Raw genomic sequence first — 6,875 nt, 5'->3', positions numbered from 1 at the left:
GAATGTGATGTCTCCTATCTATTCTCAAAGCGTATTTGGCTTTCCCCAAGTCACCCCGAGTTGACCTCGACCCGTAGTGTCTGATTAAGCTGTAAATACATCTCGATATTCATCTCGTTCTCGGTCTTGCCTCTTGATTGATAAGTACAACATAATAGACTTCAGAAGGCTTAAATAATAATTTTTTTTATTTTTTTATTTTATTTTATTTATTTTTTTTAAACATTTCCATAGCCGTAAACAGTAGACTACTGCAAGTCCCGAATCTGGATCACTGCAGTTTCTTGACACACTATCTTCTCGGGAATCAGAACACTCACGGGCTCGTGTATGACTGGGTAATCGCTTTTCTGCCTATCATTCGGAAAGATATATATGAAGACATGCACAACTCTTAATGAGTTTCCACTTAAAATCGAGGAGAGTTAGTTAGTACCACTTCTACTTTTACGCACCATAAAAGGCTACCATGACATACAATGACTGTTCTAAAGTCTTTTAGGCCTAATAACTTCACTAGTTAAGCACACAGAATCAGTTTGTCCATCACTTTCCAAGGTTGGATCAATTTTCTTTTAAACATAGTAAAGAAACTTCTTACGAAGTTATAGACTTGAAAAATTATTTCATCTCCCTTAAAAAAATTTTAAATTCTCTCGCCCCGTTCAAGTCAAAGTCATCAGGTAAACGGCTATCCTGAAGATCCAATGGATCGGCTGGACCGACCACATACGAGTATGCGTCCTTTTAACTGAGTATGAACGACTAATTTTCAGCGAAAGAATAAAAACACATCAGAAACCGCCCCGGTCACTTTCAGTCATCTGGTAAATGGCTATCCTCATACTCTACAGGTAGAAATGAGGACCAAACATATCCGAAGATATGTCCTTCAAACTTAAGCAACCGACATAATTCTAAGCGATAGTGACGTTTTTTTTTTAATTAAAAACGAAAAACACGGTTACTCGGGATTGATCATCCCATTTAGCTCAACAAGGTTTTGAAAACGATTTTTGTCAAACGCTTTAGTAAACAAATCAGCGAAATTATCTAACGAATCAACCTTTACGAGCAATATTAATTTCTTCTCAGCACAATCCCGTATAAAATGATGACGAATGTCAATGTGTTTAGTTTTGCTATGCTTTACTGGATTGTTAGTTACTGAGATAGCAGCAGTGTTAGTTATGCAAATAGAAGTATGAGTGAAATTCAGACCATAATCGCGCAATTGCTGTTGTATCCACATAACCTGGGAGCAGCAGTTCGATGCTGCCATGTACTCTGCTTCACAGGTAGAGATGGCGACTGAGGTCTGCTTCTTGCACCGCCATGACACTAATCTGCCTCTACGAAATTGGCATCCACCTGTTGTCGACTTCCGATTCTGATTGCATCCTCCATAGTCAGAATCCGTGTAAGCGACTAATTCCAAGTCTCCCCCTTTCGTGTACCACAACCCCAGCTTAGGCTTCCCTTTGAGATACCGCAATATCCTCTTCACACCCTTCATGTGTGATTCCTTTGGGTTTGCCTGAAAACGAGCACAAAGACAAACTGCAAACATAATATCAGGTCTAGATGCAGTTAAATACATTAAAGAACCTATGATTGCCCGATATTGTGTGGGGTCCACGTCTGCATCACTGTCTGAGTTAGCACCCAATTTGTGGTTGACGCAAAGTGGAGTATCAAATGGAGTGCTGTCCTCCATCTTGAAGCGTTTGAGAACGTCTTGGACATATTTAGTCTAATGAATGAACATCCCATCTTTCTTCTGATCAACCTGCAATCCTAAAAAGAAAGTTAGTTCACCCATAGCACTCATTTCAAACCTCTTTTTCATGACGGCTTCAAATTCCTGACACATGGCGACTTTTGATGCAGCAAAGATGATTTCGTCCACGTAGACTTGAACCAGAAGAAAGTCTCTTCCTTTTCTCTTAACGAACAGTGTGCTATCGATCTTTCCTTTTTCAAACCCATTCTCAAGCAAGTAATCGGATAGAGTTGCATACCAGGCATGAGGGGCTTGATGTAGCCCATATAGCGCTTTACTTAGCTTGTACACGTGATCAGGAAAGTCTGGGTCAGGAAAACCCGGAGGTTGCTCAACGTACACAACCTCATCGACTTTACCGTTAAGAAACGCACTTTTAACGTCTAACTGGAACACTTTCATCTCCTTGTGTGCAGCAAATGCCAAAAACAAACGAATCGCTTCCAATCTCGCCACAGGAGCAAACACTTCATTGTAGTCGATCCCTTCTTGCTGATTAAAACCTTTTACAACCAGCCTTGCCTTGTTCCTGATAATTATCCCTTTTTCATCTCTCTTGCATTTGAAAAACCATTTTGTGCCAATCGCATGCACATTCTTTGGTTTTGCAACCAATTTCCAAACCTCCATCTTCTCGAACTGGGCTAACTCTTCTTGCATGGCTTCGACCCACGAGCTGTCCTTTAGAGCCATTTGATAGTTCTTTGGTTCAGTCTGGCTAATGAAGCAGGTGTATAAGCACTCGTTAATGATTCCTGTTTCTTTGATACTTGCGTAAACACAGGTGTCCTCATTCAAGCTTCGTCTTGTTTGTACACCATCAGACAGATCACCTATCACGTTCTCCAAAGGGTGATATTTATGAACTCCAGTAGTCGGAATCGAACTGACTTGCAGATTGTCTTCCAGGTTCGAAGATAGTTCATCAATGGGCGATTGTTGTTGAGAGTGAAAAGGATTGAAGAATTCGTCTTCAGTAGAGGCAGCAGGGGTGTCGACAGCTGTTGACGAGGAAGGTTGACATTCATCGTACTGCGGTCGTTGCACAAAATTTTATTCCTCATCATAAAGAATCTGCGTAGCTATTCTCTCATCAACTTCTGCACAATCCAAGTAAGGCAAATTAAAAGATTTAAAAAGCTTATCATAGTCGAAAGCCTCAGCGGGTCCCGTGCTTGGTTTTGGTGGTTTGTAACTTGTGATGTCAGTGTTACACACCACCTCAACCTTACTGGTCGATAGATTAAAGACTCGTCTGTTGGGTGTCCCAACAACATATCCGACTAAAATACATTCGTCGGCTTTCTCACCAAATTTTAAGTTCGTCTTTAATATCGAACATGGGGACCCGAATGGTTCGAGACCATTCAAGTTAGGCTTTCTACCATGCATAAGTTCATAACATGTTTTATTCAATCTTTTAACTGTTAAAACTCGATTAAGGATATAACAGGCTGTTGCAACAGCATCAGCCCAGAACACCACAGGAAGTTTAGCATCAGCCAGCATTGTTCTGGCTCCTTCAATTAACCACCTGTTCTTCCTCTCAGCCACCCCATTTTGTTGCGGAGTATACAGGGCGCTGTACTGGTGGTCTATCCCTTTCTGTAGGCAGAACATCTCCATCTGGTAGTTTTTGAACTCTGTCCCATTGTCACTCCTGATGTATTTAACCTTTCTCCCCACTATGTTCTCAACCTTGGTAATCAAGTTAATTACCAACTGAACCGTTTCATCTTTTGTCCTCAAGAAATATACCCAAGAATATCTAGAGAAATCATCATTTATCACCAAGCAGTAAGAAGTTCCACCTAGGCTTTTTACATTTACGGGACCGAAGAGATCCATGTGAAGTAGGTCTAGGGTACTGACTATCGAATTGATCTTCTTGGTGTGATGAGGTTTCTTGTGTTGCTTTCCCTTTTTGCACGATAAGCATTGGTCTTGAAAGTTGAAGTTTTTTAAGGGAACACCTAGCACCAGCCCATTCTTGACAATGTAGTTCATTTTTCAAAGATGTATATGCCCCATTCTTCGATGCCATAGCTCGGACTCCGATTCAGTTGCTTTTGACAGAAGATATGATTCTTCTGTTGCCATCTCAGTCGACCTCATGTCTATAACATATGTATTCTTTTCCCTTGGAGCCTTCATTACTATCCATGCCTCTGGTATCTTGAAACCAGGATACAGTACAATCGCTTCATTTTTGGTAAAGTGCACAGTGTAATCTTTGTCACAGATCTGAGACACACTCAGCAAATTATGCTTCAGCTCTTCAACGAAATTCACCTTTTCTAACTTCATTTTACCATTAGTCACCGTCCCAATTCCAGTAATTCTACCACCACTCTCTCCAGCAAAACTTACTCTACCTCCCTGAACAGGTTTCCATTCTTGTAACAAATTCTTGTTACCAGTCATGTGCCGGGAACAACCGCTATCCACAACCCATAGATTGTTTGCAGCCCTGTTCAACTGTACCTGCACGATTAAAGCAAAGAATTAAAATCTGGGGACCCAAGACCTATTAGTCTTGGGTCGATTAAATCTGTTAAAAGGCATCCCATACTTTGGCTGTCCAAAGTTAGTATTAGAATGATTTCTGTAAGTCATAAAAGGATACCTTCTTGTAGATTGACTATGAGGCCATCCAAACCTTTGTGAATTAAATGAATTATAACCAGTGGTTTGATTATTAACAGTGAAAAACTGAGATTGACATCTTTGAAATCTTGGTTTAGTCCAATGTCTGAACATTGGTGAGTTTGCATTCTTACCATTATAATAATCATTGTTCTGTTTATTCTCAGTTTTCGGAGGCCTCACACCTTTAAATCTCTGATTCAGAGGACAATCAGCAATCAGGTGTCCAATTTTATTGAATCTGAAGCAGCTCCTGTGTTCAACTTTCGTCTCAACAGTTGTTTCTGATGTAGAGGTTGCATTACTACCCGTTTGCCTAACATATGGTGGGACATACGGGCTTAGAGGGGAATTCTTTTCAGCAGGTTTAAATTCCTCCCCACGTCTTAGTAACACTACCTCTTCTTTTGTCTCACTAGATTCGGATGTCTGGTCCGAATTTGATGAGATAGAACTTGGAACAGAAATTTTAACACTCGAAACAGGCTTACTCGTTTCCTTTTTACTCGATTCAGGTTTTTTAATTGAAACTTTGACAGGAACTGTCTGACTAATCTCAACATCAACAGATTTCTGATTACTAGGATCATAAGTATAGTTATGATTATAAGGTGGTGGAACTTCAGAATATCCAATTCCTCCCCTTTTAACTGGGGAACGTTGATCACTTAAGAGGTGATCAAGTATTGCAGAGGAATTTCTAAATTGCTCAAGCTTTCTGTTTAGTTTCACCACTTTCACCTGGTAATCAGCTATCTGTTTATCCCTTTCAGTAATTAGTTTGGTTTTCTCTTCTAACACTTCATAGCTAAGATCAATTACTTGTATTTTTTCAGCAAGAGTTGCTTTAAGACTTCTGATATCTTTTTCACTAGCCTTAATCTTTACTGAATAACTATTTTCTCTAGTTTTAGTGTAATAATTATCTTCTTTTAACGTTTTAAATTGAGAGTCCAAACTAACAAACTGATCAGTTAACAATTTCAATTGTTCAGACAGATTTTCACATTTCATACAAGTGAGTTCAGAACTTACCTCAGAGAGCTGATCATTCACCTCTGCCATATAAGCTTGATCTTCTCTTGTCTCTCTGTCGTTTCCTTCAGTTTCGATGTTAACCAAGTTGGTCTGTTCGAACACTTCCTCAACCTCCAGATTCCAATTATATCCCCCTTTCTGTCTGGATACCATCACCCTATTCTCATTACTTCCTCCATTCGGTTGTGCTGGCCTGTTCTGACTACGTTCTACTCTTTCATTTGTGCATTCTTTAGCAAAGTGGCCATTCTGTTGACAGTTATAACACCGGACCTTTGACTTATCAAAACCTGTTCTTTCGCCAACGAATTTTCTACCAGTCTTCTTCATAAACCTTTTAACTCTTCTTACTATCATCGCCATCTGCCACTGCAGATCCATCTCTTCCAGATCATCAGCATCGATCTGATCATAGTCTTCGTCTAAAGTATCAGGGTTGACAATTTTACCTTTGATGTAATTTTCGTAAGAAGCAATGAAAGATGCATAGAGAGCAAACTGCTATTCAGCAGACTTAACACTCATGGGCATCTGAGAGTAGTTGTTGTTCGGAACATTTGAGGAAAAACTACCAGTTGTTACTTGAGGTTTAGAAGTATTTGTTCCACCAGCCACGAAACACACATCACCATCCATGTTGAGAGTTACATGACCATCATGAGTTGAGTTAGTGCTTGAGTCTCCCTTTGAGTAGTAAGCAGATGATTCTGACTTTGAACTTGAACTCGAAGTAACTTTCGCACCATACATTCCCGGATCCTGAACCTGATCAGTTGGTGTCTCTTTTCGAACCATGTTAAGTTCAAAAGTTCGTAGTTTATTGACTGCTGTTTCCAAGTCAATGTTGGCAAACTCTTTATCTTCCTCATCAAGACAGTGTACATCTCCCATTTCGGTGGGAGAGCATCAAGAAGTTTTTCCATGATCTCTTCTTCTTTATAGTCAATTGAATAGTTCATGACTTCGGTCATCAAGTGGTAATACCTTGTGATGATATTATCAAGTGACTCATTCTTCAAATACTTGAACACCGAGAATTGGGTTTTGAGTAACTTAATCTTTGATGCACGTATTCCCACATTACCTTCATATCGGTTTTCAAGCGCTTCCCATAGCTCTCTGGCGGTTTTATATTTCCTGAAAGTGTGATGAATCTCTTGTGGGAGAGCCATTGTTATCGCAGCATGAGCTTTGCTTTCAGCCTCATACATCTTCTTTTCTTCCTCTTCCATCTTATTGTACTTCTTAATTTGTTCACGACCCTCAAACAAGGCCGTTGGTGGAATGTATCCATCTTGAATGCACACCCACATCTTAGCATCTTGATATTTCACATATTGTTCAAACCGATCCTTCCAAGCCACAAAATCAGTACCCTTCAGCATTCTCGGAGCCTTAGTAGCTGAAC

This window comes from Bidens hawaiensis, unplaced genomic scaffold (genome assembly GCF_021521415.1).
Source record: "Bidens hawaiensis isolate Kalapana, Puna unplaced genomic scaffold, B.hawaiensis_p1.1 tig00013131_1, whole genome shotgun sequence".
In the NCBI taxonomy this organism is placed as follows: domain Eukaryota; kingdom Viridiplantae; phylum Streptophyta; class Magnoliopsida; order Asterales; family Asteraceae; genus Bidens; species Bidens hawaiensis.
The sequence above is the reverse complement of the archived record's forward strand: the minus strand, read 5'-3'. Positions refer to the sequence as shown.